Source organism: Callorhinus ursinus, unplaced genomic scaffold (assembly GCF_003265705.2).
Source record: "Callorhinus ursinus isolate GAN/ISIS: 27379988/994484 unplaced genomic scaffold, GSC_fseal_2.0 scaffold10, whole genome shotgun sequence".
Classification (NCBI taxonomy): Eukaryota; Metazoa; Chordata; class Mammalia; order Carnivora; family Otariidae; genus Callorhinus; species Callorhinus ursinus.
Genome location: NW_027397072.1, coordinates 18,908,033 through 18,926,649, shown reverse-complemented (window position 1 = coordinate 18,926,649; position 18,617 = coordinate 18,908,033).

Here is an 18,617-nt window from a genome sequence, read left to right as displayed (position 1 = left end):
GGGAATCCTCTTGCCTTTTCTGGGAATTCTCAAAGCTATTTTCCTGCTCTTCTGGTGTCTCCATCTATTACTTTCTCATCTTTTGCCCATCTCCGTTTAGGTGAACTTGCTTTCTTCTACATAATACATAAGCTTGGGATGGCAGGAAGAAAGGAAACTGATATTTGTTAAATCCCTATTGTTTTCCTCGAACTATAGGAGAGATACTTTTCTATCAGGGTCATAAAATATTTATTGAGTACTTATTATGAGCCAGAAACCCCCCCTAGAACCTCCGTACAAGATAGTCATCTTTATTTCTATTTTATAGACAGGAAGCTGAGGCTTTGGGACAACATTCAAGGTGCTTTAAGTCATAGAGATAGGAAATGGCAGAGCAGAGATTTGAACGCAATCTTTCTGACTTTATTAACTTGTATTATTTTCTATGACACTATTCTGGATAGATAAAGGATTCCTTGAGCCCCAGAATTTAGAAGAGACCATAAACTTTTTCTGTACATGTGGTTCTCAAACTTAGGTAATTAGAACCCTGCTTGATCAGCTACATAAAAATCCCTTGGAATGCTTTTTAAAACACAGATTTCTGGGCTTTTCCATAATTGTTGAAGAAGTCTGGATTGGCCCAGAACTGTGTATTTTTAAAACAGTGTCTACATTATTCTGAATCTTAGCCAGGTTAATGAACTGGTGCTATCAGCTAACTGTTACCTAGTGCAGGACTTTTCTTGACATTCTTCACTGAGAGATGAGCATCTAGCTTCTGGGCAGGGCTCACTGACCATGTAGTAGCTTCCGTTAGTGAGCAGCCCTCAGTACTTCTGGAACATTCTTCCTCATGTTGCTCTGTCACCAGTTCTTCTGTCACCACAGTCTGTGATCCTTGCAATATAAATGGTAGGGACTGGTTATTAAGAGCTCACTGTGTGCCAGAGATGTGCTAAGTGCTTTAGCTCTCTTAGGCCACTCACCTCTGTGAGGTTGGCATTCTTCTTCCTACATTGCAGAGGAGATCATACTGTTCTGGAGGTACAAATATGTTTATCTATTGTCATCATCTCTCCAGATATTTGCAGATAACGTCCTTCCCAATCTCCCCATACTTTCGTAATTTAATATGATAAGAAATTTAACTGGGTACTAACTTATTCCAAGGCAAGTTGCTAATGTTGCAAATATGAGGAAGGTCTTTTACCTTGAGGTTCTACAGTCCAGTGGGAAAGACCAGCGTGGACTCGAATGTAGTTTTGTGTGTGAACCTTGCCTCTCTAAGTGGACAAATGGTCCTTGAGGGCAGAGCCTGTATTCTTCCCTTTTCTTCCCTACAGTCGGAGGGTTGAATTTGTGATGGGGAATCAATAGAGATACATTGTCATGGATTGATTGAGACTGTTTTTTTTTTTTTCCTTCCTTTTTTCTCTCCATGTTTCCTGAGTGAGTCAAGCGAATGGGCAGAGAGGAGGGTATGAGGCTGTTCTTGAATTTCTGAAACATATGCCTTTGAGGTGGTTCATGGATTTCTTTGGAGTCCACACATCTGTGGATGTAGGGAATGTCTGTCTTGGAGAAAACAGCTGTGATGGTTAATTTTTAAACTTAACTGGGCTGAGGGGATGCTCAGATAGCTGGTAAAACATTATTCCGGGTGTGTCTGTGAGGATGTTTCCAGAAGAGATTAGCATTTGAAACAGCAGACTGAGTAAAGGAGACCCACCCTCACCGGTGTAGATGGGCGTCATCCAATCCACTGGGAGCCCAAATGCAACAACAAGAAGGAAGAAGGACAGATCTCCTTCTTTTCTTAAGCTGGGACATCCATCTTCTCTTGCTTCCAGTGTCGGAGCTGCTTGTTCTCTGGCCTTCAGACTCTGGAAGTTAACACTAGTGGCCCCTCTTCTGCCTCCCTTGCAAAGCACCCTCCCCCAACTTTTTCATGCCATCAGACTTGGATTGAATTATGCCACTGGCTTTTTTGGCTCCCCAGCTTGCAGATGACATATCATGCATTTCTCAGCCTTCATAATCACGTGAGCCAATTCCTGTAATAAATCTCCTTTTATATATCTATATGTTTCCTATTGGTTCTGTTTCTCTAGAGAATTCTAGTACAATACCTGCCCACAATGTCCTAGCCCAGTAGATTAAAATATAGGGTTTATAACCAAGACCATGTGGGCATCCTATCTACATTGCTGACTTTCTCCATGATCTTGGATCTAGCTTTACTCCATGCCTTGACTTTTTCCATCTGCCAAATGGGAATACCAGTTCCTTATTAGTTCTCAAGGATATCTAGAAGGAAAGTATTAGTTATTATTAATGTATTTCAAACTTCGTGGTGACACTAGCTGCATAAATATAGATCTTTCTTGTTTTAAACAAGTGATGCTAAACAAAACCAAAGAATATTAAATTATGAATTACAGAAGAGATAAATTATGGAGGTAGTTATTATTTAAATTGCAGAAATATTTCTCATTTTCAGCCCAGGGTTCCTTTACAAAGCAATCTGTCTTGTGCTTTTAAGAAAGTAATTCAATTTACCAAAATTTGATTTGCATGCAACTTTTTAGAAACATTTATCATGTAAAGTGAGACATCATCTGACTAAATTAGAGAATTTACCAATATGTTTTGGCTTAAGATGAATATCACTTCCTCCAAGGATGGGAATATTGGCAAATTGAATTTCACTTCTCCACTTCTCAAAGTAAGACTATCCAAGTCCAGTTTTGAAGCATCTGGTCTGAGAATTAGTAGTCATGGTGGAAATACTTGGATTCATGCACTAGATCTGTCAATACATCACACATGTCTCAGGGAGGTCAACCTCGAGAGGCCTCAGTTTGCTTATCTGGAAAATGAGATTGTTGGAGTTGATGGTCCCTTCCAGCTTTCGGGCTCATTGGTAGTGCTCAGCGCTCACTGACAGTGCACAGAGGGCAGCCCCTGGCATACTCTCAATGTGTAATAAATATTTCATCAATGGATGAATGAAGTCTTGGCTTTCACTTCCTTCCAAGCCAGTTCCAAAAATTCCAAAGTGGATTATAAAAACAAAATCAGTTCAGGAAACCCCTTTCCTTACTAGTTACTGACTTGACCTCCCTCTAGCATTTCTCACATCTTTAAGCCTGGTGAGAAAAAGACATCAGCTCTGTGTGAGGATTGGGATTTGCATTTCCAGTTGGTAAATTGCAGATGACAGTTGCAAGCCTGGAGAGACCCTGAGACAAGGTGGTCCCTCGCCTCGTCTCGCACGACGGCCCTGCACCTGCCTTGGCATTCGCTGCTTGTGTCCTGCTGCCGCCCAGTGCTCTACCCTCCGGGCGGCCTGGCCCATCTGCGCCTGCCTCCAAGCCGTGCATCATCAGAGGTACTGAGGCTTCTCCAGCTTTGGGGTCCCGGCAGAGGTGTTGTTTCTTCTAAAAGTGGAGGGGAGAGAGAGTTGCTAAGGAACACCATTAATATGCTGACGGCACCGCACTCGCCCAGAGTTTTGGCCTCGGACGTTTGACTCTAATCAGGAAATCATTTTTAGGAGGATTTGTCAGTGTAAGAAAACAAGCTCCTGAACTAAATTAGGATCTGGATGATTTTTTTCCTCCTCTTCCAGTCTGCAGTGCGAGGCAGATTGCTGAGCCCTCACGGTTTGTGTGTGGTGAATTTGTTTCTGTTGCACATTTGAATCTGGAGCTCCCAAAGGCGTCTGTGTTTCTAAGGACTGCGTTTTGGAGTGGTCCCCTCAGAGGTTTGGGGCTCGTCTCTCCTTGTCTCACACTGGTTGGCTTTCTTGGCAAGGCGGCCCAGCTTTAGGACTCTTTAATCTGATTGTCTTTTTCTTTTCCGTTTTTTCCTCCCTGTAATGAATTCACCGCGTGTCTCTGGGAAATTAAGGTAATCCATTCTACTCTTGTCTCCCCATGGTTGCTGCAGGGATAATAGTGTTTAACCCAGCTTCGCAGTATCCTGAGTGGCCTGTCAGGGTCTCTTCTTTAGAAGGACAACTTGAAAACATTTTAATAAATGCTCCTTAACTGTATGCTTTAAAAATACATGGGGCCGAATGGCAAATGGCTCAGTAATAACTAGTCCAGCAAACAAGACTAGCCATTCATCACTCTCCCTGTTACTTCTGTTTGTCTCCTCTTCTTCTCTCCACATACTGCCATTTCTCTGGGGGTATGCTGTCTCTGTTCGGGGTTAGGATCTTTGGGGGAGCCTAGGGTTTTGGTGGTTACAGACCAGTGCCTGCTGTCCGTGCAAATCCAGCCATCTCCTACTTGGGAGAGCAGTCGAGTTTCTCCCCCTGCAGTGCTCCTCTGTGCTCCCAAGAGATGTGCCTGAGGACAGAGAGGTGAGTGCCCAGCTCGGCTACTGCAGAGAGGACTGGGTGGCCTGGCCTCAGGTCCCATTTCTGATGCAGGCAGGGACCAAATCACACTTAGGATGTCATGGCCTGGCCTGCGCCTGTCAGGCTGATTTCCTCCTGCACTCGAGTGGAAATGTGTGTTCCCGCAAACCACAGGCCTGAGGCCTGGGGGTCATTCTTGGAGAGCAGGGTAGAAAGTGCCTTTTAACTTCATCTTCGTATGTGTTATCTTCTTATCTTCTCCGAAGATAGAGGTGGCCACAGACAGGACATGGAGTGGGGAAGTGCCCACTGGTGCCGTGTGAGCCTATCCTGGGGATCAGAAGACAGAGTCAAAGCTGAGCCCTTTTATGTTTGCAGGGCTGGCTTCGTGAGGGGACACGGTAGCTAGTTGTGCCCAGAGGCTTTAGATGTCTCTCCCACGTGCAGAGTATCTGATATGCAGCTGTTGAAGAGTTCCATTCCTTGGGTTTGGGGGCTGCTTGGTAATTCTCAGAAATGGCATGATGTTAGCTCTGAGAGGAATATTCCTCTGGTGCTTTCTGTGGATGCCATGTGCTCTTCTTCATTGGAGGGTCCTGTGCTGATAAATGCCTCTCAACCTCGCAGACAGAGACGTCCTAGACAAAAAGACTTTATCTATAAGAGGACCTGATGACCCAGATGAGCATCCAGGTAAATCTGAATGTTCTCATTTTTTCAGCTCATAAGAGACATATTAAATGCATTGGGAAAAGAGGAGTTTAGAGGAGTTCTCCATGAAACAGTATGTGATGCAGGAACTGCCCTTGTTCAATCTCAAAACAGTCCTTTGGGCAGGATTGACCGGCAGGTCAAGCCTGACCCTCTCAGGAAACACAGTCCATGGCTTTTTACTCTCTGAACTCCTGGGATGTGTGCTCCGGAGATTCCACCAGCAGCCGCGTTCTGTAACCAGGCTTCCAAGCCGTTCGTGGAGGGCTTCTCTCATCTCCTCCGTGAGATTAGGAGACTCGAGCTTGAATTTTCCAGTCCTGGAGTAGAGCACAGAGGTGATCATGCTCAGTGGATTCCATGTGTGTGTGTATGTGTGTATTTAAGCAACCTTACCTCCTGCCCTCACCAAATAATATCTTAATGAGGCATTCCAAAATACTAAACAGGTACAGGGCAGGGGCATTCTCACTGAAGTGGGCAGGGGGTGGGGATTAGAATATCATCTACTTGTCCCTTCCCCGGCCCTATCTCCCATGTGGACCCTGCCCCTCAGTGGCTCCCGGGGTACTTCGGTGGAATCCAGAGCTGTAACCATCATGCTTGACCCTTGCATTTACAGATGAAGTCGCTGAAGCTCAGAGAGATAGCTTAGCCTTGAGTTGCACCATGCACATAGGAAATGTCCAACATATAAACCAAACACGTGAAAATTCTTACTATGCTGAGGAAGAGTTAAACTAAAACAGCCAGCAAAGTTCTGTGTGCTTTTGTCTTCCGTGGGAAGGAAGATGACTTTTGCTCTCCCCTCTGTTTTTCCTGCTTTTATGAGCCAGCCTGTTTCCTTCTGGGCCCTCACTGCTGTGTACAGGGCTAGCGGGGGCTGGGATGAGCCCACAGGAAGGGACTCTCCTTGTGTGCTAATGCAGGAAGGAATGTGGCATCGATCTATCTGCAATTATAAGCTCAATGTGTTTCCCTTGAATTTTTAGAAAAACAAAGGTACTTTGCAAGTGCAATAGAGCTTCCAATTAGGCAGTTAAGTTCCCCATTTCTATTTCCCTAATGACTTGACTTGCTCTCTTGCTTTATGAAATGAAAATAGCTTTATTTGGGCACGAGGATGCAGCTGATCACATGCTTACTATGCTTTTGCAACAAGTTCCTGCCTGTTCCTTGCATATGCAATGGGCAGAATAATACATTTCTGTGCTGCTTTCAGCTACGTATAGTGGTCATTTGCTATCATCCCAAACCTATGGTAACTGAGGGTGGTGCAGTTTGACGTCCAGAAGGCTGGTGTTCTTGCCTCCAGAAGGAAAAGTGTCCTTGAGGGGAGGGCACTGCCCCAGGGCCCTGTTTGCTGGGGGCTGTGGAGCTGTGGACCTCAAGTGCTGAGCGGTGGAAAGCAGGGGTGGGGCAGGTAGAAATCATGCAGCAGAGCTGAAGCAGAGACAATGGAGGGCAAAGAAAAGGCACCGGAAGGACATCAGCTGAGTTTTAAGAAAGAAATGGTAGGGATGAAGAATTCAGCTCTGTGAAGATGAAGGGTGGGGGTTTGGTAGTTGCTTCTTCACTTGAAAATAAGACTTGCAAATAAAAGATGTGCCCTCTTCCAACTTTATCTGGTGGAATACTGCACAGAGCCAGACCCCAGGCTCCGGAAAGCCAAAGGATATGCCTTCTCTATCTTTCCAGTTTACAGAAAACATTGCCTCAATCATGGATGGCCCTGAGAGTTGTTCAGATATCTGAGCAGCACCTTTGAAAACCACTTCAGAAGATTCTCGCTGTTCTCTGTCCCCACTCTTACCCTTTTTCTGAGCTCAGCAGCAGCCTAGAAGCCTTCTGAGGGTCTCCGGCTGGTGCTCTGCAGACCCATTAATGCTCTCAGCCTGTACCCTGCTCCCAGCACTGTCTCCCAGCTCATGCATTAAGACAATTCCTTTTCTTCCCTGGCCCCCATGGTGAATAGCTGGGCGCAGGTGGTATTCCCAGAAGGCGTGTGAGCTGACTCACAGGAAGTGGGACAGGAGCACAGCCAATTTTGGCATCCTGGTTGGCAGCAGTAGGCAGGGAATGCCCTCGGGTTTCCCATTGCTCCTACCTGGGTGGGTTTTTCATGTGGCTTTTTAGAGGCAGAGCCCTCCGTGGAGACCACAACCATGGCTCGGTTGTCTGGGGTGCTTTGCAAAGCGGAGTGTAATCTGTCTCTGTATGGTCTGGGGCTGCTCTTGGCTTTCTTGTCTAAATTGCCCTTGATCAGAGCTGAGATTATAGAGGAACTTGGTCATTGCTGCAAGGCAGCTGTGGCTAAAAAATAGAAAAAGGAAAGAAGATCTCACATGGGTTGGCTCCTCTTTGTTTCTGGGAATGCTCTGGGCCTTCCTTGAAGTGCACCACCTGCATAGCAGTGTTGGCTGGTCGGCTGATGGGAAGACCTGCTTTCCAAGTCTGAAGGAGACCCTGAGGTCATTGTGTCCATTCCCCTGCCTTCAGGTAGGATTAGAGATAAGCTGCCCTGCCGGAGGATAATCTCTTCTACTTGTAAAAGCTTCCAGAGCAGACCTGAATCTCTAGACCATTCATTGCAACTTTTAACAGCCTTCACCATCAGGAAATTCTATCCTAAATCCCTTATGCTGTGGATTAAGTTTCTTTTCCTTGTTCCATCCTCAGTAGCCACTGCCAAGACTTTGCTGGCACTGCCTGAGAGCTCTTCTGATACCTGAAGATTGTGTTAAATCTGGCTGCCTGTCTTCCCCTGATGAACAGTCCCAGCCTCTTATTCTCCCTGCTGCCCGACCTGCTCCTCACCTTTGAGGTTGCCTTCTGACCTCTCTCTAAGTGCCCGTGTCCCTGGTGGGAGCCCAGAACCAGACTCAGGAGTACAGTGTGTTTCTGACCCATCTTAGGTCTGCGAGAGTCCGTCTTGAGCCCATGGCGTGAACATTACCTTCTTGCTCGGGCACCTGCGTGGGGCTTATGGGTTGGTGACGTTCTCACTCACAGGCTTACAGTCACGTTCGAACCTACTAGCATATCAGATCATTTCCTTTTACTCCCTTGGATGTTAAGGGCAAGATAAATCACCCCCACCAGCAGTGTCACTGTCTCATTTTATCTGCACCAGTACTGACTGTGACTACCGCCGGAAAACAAGGAGAGGGGAGAATGGGGACAGTTCTGAGTGCCTGTGGCTCTTCTAGAAGATTTTGACAAAAGCATGGAGCAGAGATGGCCAGTTGGTTGGACGGGGATCCTCACACTGCTCTAATAACAACCAGCTCTCTTGGTCTGATGGCTTTCCTCCCTCTCCTTCTCAGCGCCCTCTCTTAACTTCTGGTCTCCTCCGCGCCCTACCACCCCACCCAGCACACTTACCCCATGACTACCCCATGCCAGGCTAACTCCAAGCCGCTAAGCAGGTCCCAGAGTCTGCAGAGCCAGAACGTGCTCACTGTGCACTGGGTGGAGACCCAGGTGGGTGAGGCGGCCCCTTCCTCAAGGCGGGTGAGGAGGAGGCAGGGACTTGAGACACAGGCCTCGCAAACTACCAACAGCATGTGGGATTTGGCTTGCTGTTCACAACAGGAGAGAGATGTCAAAAGGCAGCCCTCTGAAGAGGGCCACATGTGTGAGGTAGGCGTTCTGTGCAGAGGACCTCAGGCCAGCCGTCAGAGAGATTTCCTGGAGGAGGTGGGGTTGGATGGGAGCTGGCCCTCAGGACGCAGGTGTTGGCTGGGCTTAGACTGTCCCCTCCAGATTCCGTAAGAGAAGTCTGTGAGAGCTGGGAGGTGCTTGGTTGGCTCACGACTGCTGTTCTGCTCCCCCACCTTCAGTCCTTCCAACTGTTTCCATCTCTAGTTGCCAGAAGAGAGAACTTTCCTCCTTTCATTCCATTCCTAAGTGAAAACATACTTAGTGAACATCCTCTACTTGCTGGAACTATTCCAGGCCAGAGGCAGCCGATAACATGCTGCAAGACCATGACTGGTTCTGGTGTATGGGTTCTGGTTCCCTTGGTCCCTGGGCTGGACAGACATGGCGTGGGCTGGTCAGGTTCCTGGGTCTGGGTCACCTCCAGTTGCTGAGTAATTCTGTTGATTTCTGACTTTGTGCTGTGCATTATTCTCATTTTCCATATCTACTCTGTGTGGTTGGGGGCACTGTCCTGGGCCTTGGGATGCAGAGATAACAAGGCAGGTAAAGTTCTACTCTAGCAGGTGTGGCAGGCAGCATTCTAAGATGGCCATCGAGATTCCCACCGCTGGTGTATGTGCCCTGTGTAATGCTGTCCCCTTGAGTGTGGGTGTGGGCTGTGAATATGATGGGAACTTCAGTTTCATGATGAGGTGGTGTTATGTGGCACAGTTGATTTTAAAAGTGATTGTTCTGAGTGTGCCTGACATAATCAGGTAATCCCTCCAAAGGGACTTGGCTCTTCCTAGTGAGAGAGATTCACAGTGTGATGGGGCCCGGATGTGAGGAAGACTCTTTGTTTCTGGCTTTGAGGTTGGAAGGGCCACATGACAAGGAAGGTGGGTGGCCCCTAGGAGCTGTGGGAGCCCCTGGCTGACAGCCTGCCAGGAAATGGCAACCTTCATCCCACACCTGCAGGGAGCTGAATCCTGCTACCACCACAGGACCCTGGAAGAGGACCTCAAGCTCCACATGAGGATGCAGCCCAGCCGACACATCTTTTGAGACCCGTCCAGAGAGCTCAGTCACTTCTGATGTACAGAATAGGCAGCTAGTGAATGGGTGCTGTTGTAAGCTGAGTTTGTGGTGATTTGAGATGCAGCAATAGAAACTGAACATGAAAGATTCAGATGGTGGTAAGGATTATGTAGAAGTAGACTAAAACCCAGGAACGTAATGGAGAGAGGTTGCTGTGGGTAGCCAAGGAGACATCACCTTTGCTGAGGTGACGTTTAAGTGGAATGACAAGAAGGACCCAACCTGGAGAAGAGCAGGGGACAGAGCCATCCAGTTGGAGGGAACAGCTAGGGCAAAGGCTGTTATAGCAAGCCTGGGGTTTTCAGGTACGAAAAATGGGATGTGTGGCTGGATGTAGTCTACAGAGGCAGATATCAAATCATCCAGGGCTTTTGGAGATTGAACATGGCGTTTGGATTTTATTTTCAGTGTGAGGGAAGCCAAGGAGGGTTTTAAGCAGAGAAGTGACATCTGCACTGAAAAAAAATTTCTTTTTTACTAAAGATTATTTATTCTAGAGAGAGAGAATGTGATCGAGCGATCGTGAGTGGGGGGAGGGGCAGAGAGAGAGGGAGAGAGAATCCCAAGCAGACTCTCCGCTGAGCGTGGAGCCCGACGTGGGGCTTGCTCCCAAGACCCTGAGATCATGACCTGAGCTGAAACCGGGAGTTAGATGCTCAACTGACTGAGCCACCCGAGCCACCCAGGCGCCCCTCTTTATTTCTTTTTTATTTTTTAATTAATTAATTATTTAAAAGATTTTATTTATTTGAGGGAGAGAAAGAGAGATATAGCAAGAGAGACAGCAAGAGAGAGCACGAGCAGTGGGGAGAGGAAGAAAGAGCTTCCCTGCTGAGCTGGGAGCCTGACGCGGGGCTCGATCCCAGGACCCCAGGACTCCAGGATCATGACCTGAGCTGAAAGCAGACACTTAACCGACTGAGCCACCCAGGCACCCCTATTTCTTTTTTAAACTCATTCCTGTTCTTCTGTCCTTATACAAGGAGGCTGAGGGCTGTTGGGGGCTGAGCACATGAATGAGCATCTGGGGTCTGGATAAATGTAAGGCAGAAGAGGGGGAACACCCACAGGGCCCAGCTCCCTGGGGCTGCCGCGGCTCCCTCCCTGAGGCTGGCCGCTCCGTGGGGCACACTCCCGGGGAGGCCAGCCCCTGGGCAGGGGGCGTCCTGGTCACACACGGCTGGTGTTCCGCCATTGGCACCACGGTTTTCTCCCTCCCTAGAGAGACTGGAGTGTGGAAGTCACACTTTCCGTGTCCATGTTGCTGGTGCCACCCCATGCCACCTGTGCTCCGAGCACGGAGGTACCTGGTGTGTGCTTGGCCATGGATGATGGCGACGTGAGGTCGAACTGACTGTGCACAGAAACCTCCATGTGTCACTTTGGGTTATTCTTTCATGCCTTTATTTACTCTGGTCACATTTATTGAGGGACTGCCCTGTGCCTTGCCTTGTTCTAGGGGCTGTGGATACCGTATCACATAGACAGACTGTACCTTTTCTTTAAGGAGCTTACATTCTTAAAGGAGAGAGAGATTTTTTTTTTTTTTTAAAGTATAAAACCAGTGAATCAAAGAAAACAATAACAAATGGAGGTAAGTGCTATGAAGGAAATCAACAAGGAAACTAAGTGCTTGGGCCTGGAGCCTCCCAGAAGGACTAACTCCCAAGTTCTGAAGGTATAATTTAATGAACGAACAAATGCATGAATCAGTAATTTTCCTGTCCCTGGATTTGCTGCATTCTGCTCAATTTCTCTTCTCTGAGTCTGTTTCTCCTGGGAAGAGGACCGCGTGTGTTGGGGGTGGGAGCAGATATTCAGGAAAGGCTTTAAGGAGAGGGGAGCAAGCTGCAATTCCTCTTTTAGAGCCATCTGGCTGCAATGGGAACGGGGTGGGCCACCTGCTAGGACAGGGGCTCTTCTCATGTTAGGGGGTGTGATGGTGGGGCCTCCGTTAATGGGAAGAAAGGTGGATTTGAGGGACACTTCGGAGTCCTAGAGATAAGACTTGGAGGTTTATTGGTTAAGGGAGAAGGAGGCTAAAGGTCGAGGGGCAAGACACCATGTCCAGGTGTCTCTAGTCTGGACAACCGGCTGGCTGGCTGGAAATGCTAGTTTATTAAAATGCAACATTAAAGATAAAGAGCAAGGAGGGGTGCGCTGAGAATTTTAGTTCTCGGTAAGCTTTGTTCAAGGCCCTCGTCTGTGAGGAAGTTGACGCACCTGTGGTGTGCTCGGGCCCGAGGGCTGGGCTGGAGACGCAGCGGTGAGGGTTATGGGTGCACGTGCTGGAAGCCCAGTGGAGGGCCTGACGCCAAAGAACCAAACTTAAAGATGGTGAGAAGAGAAGCTGGCAAAGGAAAAAGTTAAATATTCAGAGAGGATTAATAGAAAAGAGAGCTGGCTTAGGAGGTGCGGGACGCAGACCCGAAGCGCAGGAGGTGCCCTGTGCGGGGCGGGCCATGGTGTCTGCTGGAGGGGATCCGCCAGGTGTGTGCGTGCCAGAGGAAGGTGAGGGCGCCCATCCGGTGCTTTCTGTTCTCACTGCAGGCAGCATCGCAGGAGTCCTCCCATTTTCTTAAGGGGCAAAACTCTGGGGCGGTGAGATTCTCCCAAGAAGGAGCCTACGAAGCTGAAGGGGGTTGGAGGTGTGGGGGGAAGGGCAGGCACCCGAACGGGTGTAGAAGGAGAAGAACCGCCTCCTCTCCCTTTTCAGCAGGAGAGGATGGGTAGAGATGATGCAGTGAGTGTGAGTGTGAGTGTGTGTGTGTGTCGTATGTCTGTCTGTGGTGTGTGCGTGTGTGGTGTGCGTGCACGTAAACAGGAGACTCAGGAGGTCATGTACTGTCTGCTCCGTTTTCTGTGAAGGTGGAGGCAAGTTTCTCTGTGGATGAAGAAGGTGGTGGGGAACAGGTGGGTGAGTGGTGGGTGCTTGGAGGAGAAGGAAGGGGTGAGCTGGCAGCATTGAGGGGCCTCTGCGTTCGGGCCCCACGAATAATTCTGGACCCTGCTGGGTGGTCTGCTTGTGCCTGTTATTTGAAGTTGTTTGGATCTAAAGCTGAACAGATTGAGAAGGTCAGAGCTTTGGACCCCAGAGCATGTGTTTCTTTCTCAGCCTCCCAGAGGGGACCCAGGGGAGGTGGCAGTGGCAGAGGGTGGCCTGGCTTACTGCTTTCCCGGGGGAATTGGGGGCGGGGGGAGGAGACCAACCCTTGAGTTTTTTAGATAAGCTTGTGTGACCTTCCTTTTCGTCTCCGTTTTTGTATCTCTTGTCTCACCACCTGCCCCTTCCTCCTCCCCAAATCTGCTCCATAAGTAAGTAATGACTGGGGCAGTGTGTTCTGTTCCTAGAACTGAAGACACGTTTTGGCAGCTTTGGAAGTCATGTCTTTCTTGGCTTCAGAAGCTGAGGTGTCTAAAACTGTGGCTCCAGACCCTGCTTCTGAGGGTCTTTGCATTATGGTGGGTGAGGAGTCAGCACTGCCATCCCCTCGTGGCTCTAGGACCCGGGCAGGTGACCCTGAGCTCCGGGGACTGGCGCTGGGTGTGAGGGTGGGAGGAATTTTCACGGGTGGTACGGGGCCAGATTCGGTAGAAAACGCTAGATTCCGTCTTGTAGAAGTATGCTGTCTCAGGTCAGGTCCCCCTGAAGCAGAGCCTGAGATGGGGAATTCTTCAGAATGTGCTCTTGGGAGCAGGGGTGCAGAGAAAGCAGAATCAGGTGGGGGAAGAAGGCTAAGGGAGGATATGGCCTCAGCTGCACACCAGCTCCCTTTGGTCCCACAGCAGCCTCTGGAATGTGAATTGCACCCCAATTCATTTGGACTTTCCTTGTCTAGCCTTTCCTTGGCTAGTGGGGAGACAGTGGCCATTATTTCTCCTGATGTCCCCACTTAGACCAAGATACGTCTAAGAGAGCACCAACAGTTTCCATTACTATGTCCATTTACTTTGTTTCGTATAGCAAAGCCATTCATTCATCCATCTATCCATTCATTCATTCATTCTACAAATACATATTGTGACTGGCTCTTCCCCTTACCCTGACTTTTCTGGCCGTTTCAGACACATTTTCCTTAAATACTGCTCTACTCACTGAAAGCCAAAGAATTATATGCTCTCAGGAGCATCAAGAAACCTCCCTTTTCTCTGAGTATCTGTTGGCCTAGCTCATTGCTGTGTTTCTTAGCATTTCCACTCTACCTAAATAAGTTTACACATCTCAGTGGGGTGGAAAAGGAAGAAAACAGGAGAGCATTGCAGCCTGAGGAGGAGGAAGAAGGAAGGACAGGCTGAGGAAGGGAAAGGCCAAGGGTCCCTGGGCAGGCTTCCCAGTCCTTGCAGCTATTGCTCATGGACCACACTTGGATGGGAGAAGATACAGGAGAGCTCAGCTCTGTGGATGGCTCCTACCTTTCCGGTGTGGATGCTGGGGAACTCAGGGGCTGGCCCACGGTCATCTTGGGAGTTTGTTGCTGTGGAAGCTCCAACTTAACACTGAGAGGCTGAGGCTTTATGAACTCATCACTGTACTTTGTTTGATGTCAAAGAGACGCCACTGTCACTCCCCCGTTCTAGCCCCATCTGCAAAATGGAAGTTCCTGGTAACTTGATCTTCAAGTCCCATTCCAGGGTTAAGGGCCTCCATCTCAATGATTCCTGGCTTAACTGGTGGAGAGCAATTAATCTAGTCCTGAGAGGACATACGTACTGGCAGGAGACACTGTATGTTCATTATTTCATCCATGGCTCGGATGAGGGATAATGGCATGCTGCTAGGGTTTTGGGGGGATTGAAACAAGTGTGAGAGGATCCATGATCATCTTGGAATCCAGACTTACTAATCTTGAGAGGCTGGCTGAATGGATCAAAACCCAAAAGATAAAATGCTGCATTTTTGGTTAAAAACTCACAATTGCACAAACACAGAGGCGATAAAGCTGGTGTATGAATAGTTCAAGTGAAAAGACTAAGGAGTTTTGGTTCAGGATATATTTATTTATAACTTCAGTAAATATTAATTGGGTGCCAGGCACTGATCCAGGAGCTGGGGACGCAGCGGTGAATAAAGTGACATCATCGTTATGCAGCTTACATTCTAGTCCTGTAATGCAATGTGATACACAATATGCACTATGCAAGACAAGTAGGTGACATGATATGAGCTGGCCATGGGTGGCAGGAGGAAAGGCAATGGGAAATGTAATGATGGGGCGTAATTTTACATGGGGGAGTCAGGGAAGATTTGTTTGAGGAGGTCACATTCGGCCCATTAGCTGGTTGACGTGGCTGCTAAAAAGCTACTGAAACCTGGGTTCTGTGATGAATTAGTTCCACTAATTAGAGTGACCTGCCTGGATGCCTCGACCCACCTAATTTCACCTGACTTCCTCCAGCTGCAGGCTCAGCCGTGCAGGCCCAGCTGGGCCTTTCAGGAAATTACCAAGCCAGCCTTCCTGACCTTGGCCTCATTTCAGGAAATCTGCCTCTCTTCTGCTCTTGAGAGCCATCGTCCCCCGCAATACGCTGTGTCGCCGGTCACTTCCAGCCACTGCACCCCACTATCCAAGACAATGCTGCAGACAGTGGGGGCTGGCTGGATTGCCCCCAGCCCCAGGCTGGGGCCACGCGCAGTGCCCAGATGACCCTGACTTAGCCCACCTGAACTATCGACTCCCTCACTATTTCAAAGTGCTCTGCTGGCACCGGCTCCAGAATAAGATTCAAAGGGAACATTTTCTGTTTTATTGATGTTCATCTTCCTAAGTTTGTACAGTGTGTGGCATAAATGCTAATTTTTCGAGGTGGGAAAAAAAAGTTTTCTCCCAAACTTCTTGCAATTTTATTAATAATGTAGCAAATGAGACAACATATTCTGAGGGCTTAGTCAGTCCCGGGGAGGCAGCCCGGGCCTCGGAGTGGCCGTGTGCTTCCTCCCGCTGACTCCATCTCTCCCTCGGTCTCTCTCTTGGGTGGGTTGCTGAGGCACTGAAGAGCAGAGGGCAGGGGGAATTATGCATGAGCAGAGAGAGGAGACGCTGACCTTCTGTGTTTAAAGGTTAAGGTGATTTCTTGGGAAATGGCACCAACTCACTAATCAGAAGCTGTTCTGAATTTTTCTGCAAAAATTAGACCCTGTAACTCACTTCACAAGCTCTGTTTGTGAGGATATCCGTATCTATATATAAAACAACTAAGCCGAGTTCAACCTAAATTTATTAAACACCTACTGTGCTCCCAGTCTTAGGAAGAGTTAGGCTAAAAGGGGCACAAAGAAGTAAATCAAAACCCTTAGTCACCTGTAACTCATATAAATAGACACGCAGTCATCTTTCATCCTTATGCTACTTAAAAGAAACAAGATAGTTATTCTTATTCTGGGGATTTAGTTAAAAGCAAACACCATCAGGGTGCAGCCTATCCCCACTTCCATAGTCATGGTGCTGATGTTAAAGCCATGCTCAGGATGAAAGTCATGGGTGCCATATGATCTTAGCCAGTAAGTTGAATTGAAGAGAGACACAGGAATGGCTTGGACCTCAAAAGTCAAACATGTATGGAGTATATTCTCTGTGTCCAACACTACAGTAGACACTTCAGTTCAAGTAGGATATAGCTTCTGCCTTCTAAAAACACAAGCCCAGGGGCGCCTGGGTGGCTCAGATGGTTAAGCGTCTGCCTTCGGCTCAGGTCATGATCCCGGGGTCCTGGGATCGAGTCCCGCATCGGGCTCCCTGCTCCTTGGGAGCCTGCTTCTCCCTCTGCTTCTCTCTCTCTCTCTCCCTCTGTTTCTCCTGAATAAATAAATAAAATCTTTAAAAAAAAAAATAAAAAAAAATAAAAACACAAGCCCAATTAAGATAAAGACCTTTTCTGTCTTGTTTTCTGCTATATTCCCAGAACCTAGAGCAGTGTCCGGCATTTAGTAGAAACATAATGATGTTTGTTGAATGAATGAATGAGTTTGTAGTAGGGAGGCAGACATGAATATAAGTGTCATGCTTATTGTGTGTGTGTGTGTGTGTGTGTGTGTGTGTGTGTGTGTGTGTGTGAGAGAGAGAGAGAGATTAGGGCACAATGGGCCACTAAAGAGAAAGAGGTTGGTTTTCTCTGTTAAGTGGGAACAAGATGTGAGAAAAGACTTCACAGGTATATCAGGAAGAATTCTTACTTTTAGACAATAGAAATTAGCCCTTTAAGCACAAAAATGAATTTGTTAAAGAACAGGGCCCTCACAGAATTTCTAGGAGTGCAGAAATATGAGGCTTGACACCATGGGATCTAGGAATCCCGCTCAAAGTTGTACGACAGAACTGTGTAGTCTAGAGGAGATACGTTACCCCTTTGCTGGACATGGTCATGGTGGCTTTCATTCTTGACACCACAGTACTAGACATAGGGCTCTGACACTAGAGCCTGGACACTGCTGTCCTCAACCTCACCAAAATGGGTTCTGTGCTGTGCATCCTTCATGCTGCTGGCCATAGTTTCACATTCTGACTTGGGTTCATCTGGCTGATGACACTGTATTCACCTCAGGCATCCTGTACGCTTATTGCAAGGGAAGCTGGGAAAGTGAGCATCTGCTTGTTATTCTTCCAGAGAATTCATGAGGTGAAGAGTTTGTGGAACATGGAGGAGTGTTCAAAAGGGTTAGGTGGTAAAGAAGAAGGATACATGATTTGTTACATAGCACAGATAGTCCTAGTTTGCCAAGGATGAAGTTGGAGAAATGGTGGGGACAGATTATGTAGAGTTTTGTATTAACTTGTTTAAAAGTTTGGACTCTTCCCCATAAATAGTTGGGAGGCGGTAATGGGTTTTGTGTGGGGGTGTGACAAGGTCAGGTTTGCATTTTAGAAGGCTGGCCCTGAAGGCAAAGTGGGGAGAGTGGAAGGGTGAGTAGGTGTGGGGGAGGAGGGATGGCAGCAAGTTCTGGCCAGAGCTGAGGCGGTGGAGCCGGCAGTGGAGATAAAAATGGGGAGGTGGGCAGTAGGAGGGACATTATGGAAGAGGGATCAATGGGGCTCCTGAAGGTGAAGGAGAAGCTCTCAAGGAAGACTTGTGGGTTTCTGGCCTGGGTGGACTAGTGGATGAGGAGAATGATGATTGGCTCCACTGGAGAGAGTGGGTGAGGACAAGGGCCCAGTAAAGAGCAAGAGACTGAAAATGTCAACAAGAGATAGAGCATGTGCACATGGGAGAGTGAGCTCTTAGACAAGAGGAAAGCTTGAATGCAGAGGAAGTTGCCATCCAGAGGGGTTCACTTTTTCCTCAGAGGTCAGAGGAAGAAGGTGAACCTGCTGTATATGCAGATACACTTTTAGATGTGGGTTCATGGGTTCAGGAAGTGGGGGGAGTTCATGCCCGAGGGATGTACATTTCCCCAGTTCCTTGAACCCTAGCCCAGCCTTCCTACATCATCTGTATGGCTTGTCTCCCTTTTCCTCTTCATCTAGCTCATGGGCCGGGAAACATTTTTCTCAGAGGTCAGCAAACATTTTCCTAAAGGGCCAGATAGTAAATATTTTTTGTTTTGGGGGCCATAAGTTCTCTGCTGAGACTCTAGGTTTGTGAAACAAAAGCAGCCACAGACGATCCATGGACAAAGGTGAGACTGTGTGCCAATAAATTTTATTTACTAAAACTAGCACAGCTGTAGTTTACTGACCCCTAATTTAGCTGATTCCTCTTCATCCTGACCCTCCTGGTAGATGTTCTCATTGCATTTTGTACTTTTCCTTCATAGTACGCAACTCTAGTTGTTTTCTGGTTGTGTGCTAAGCATCCACTTTACTCAGTGTTGGAGCTC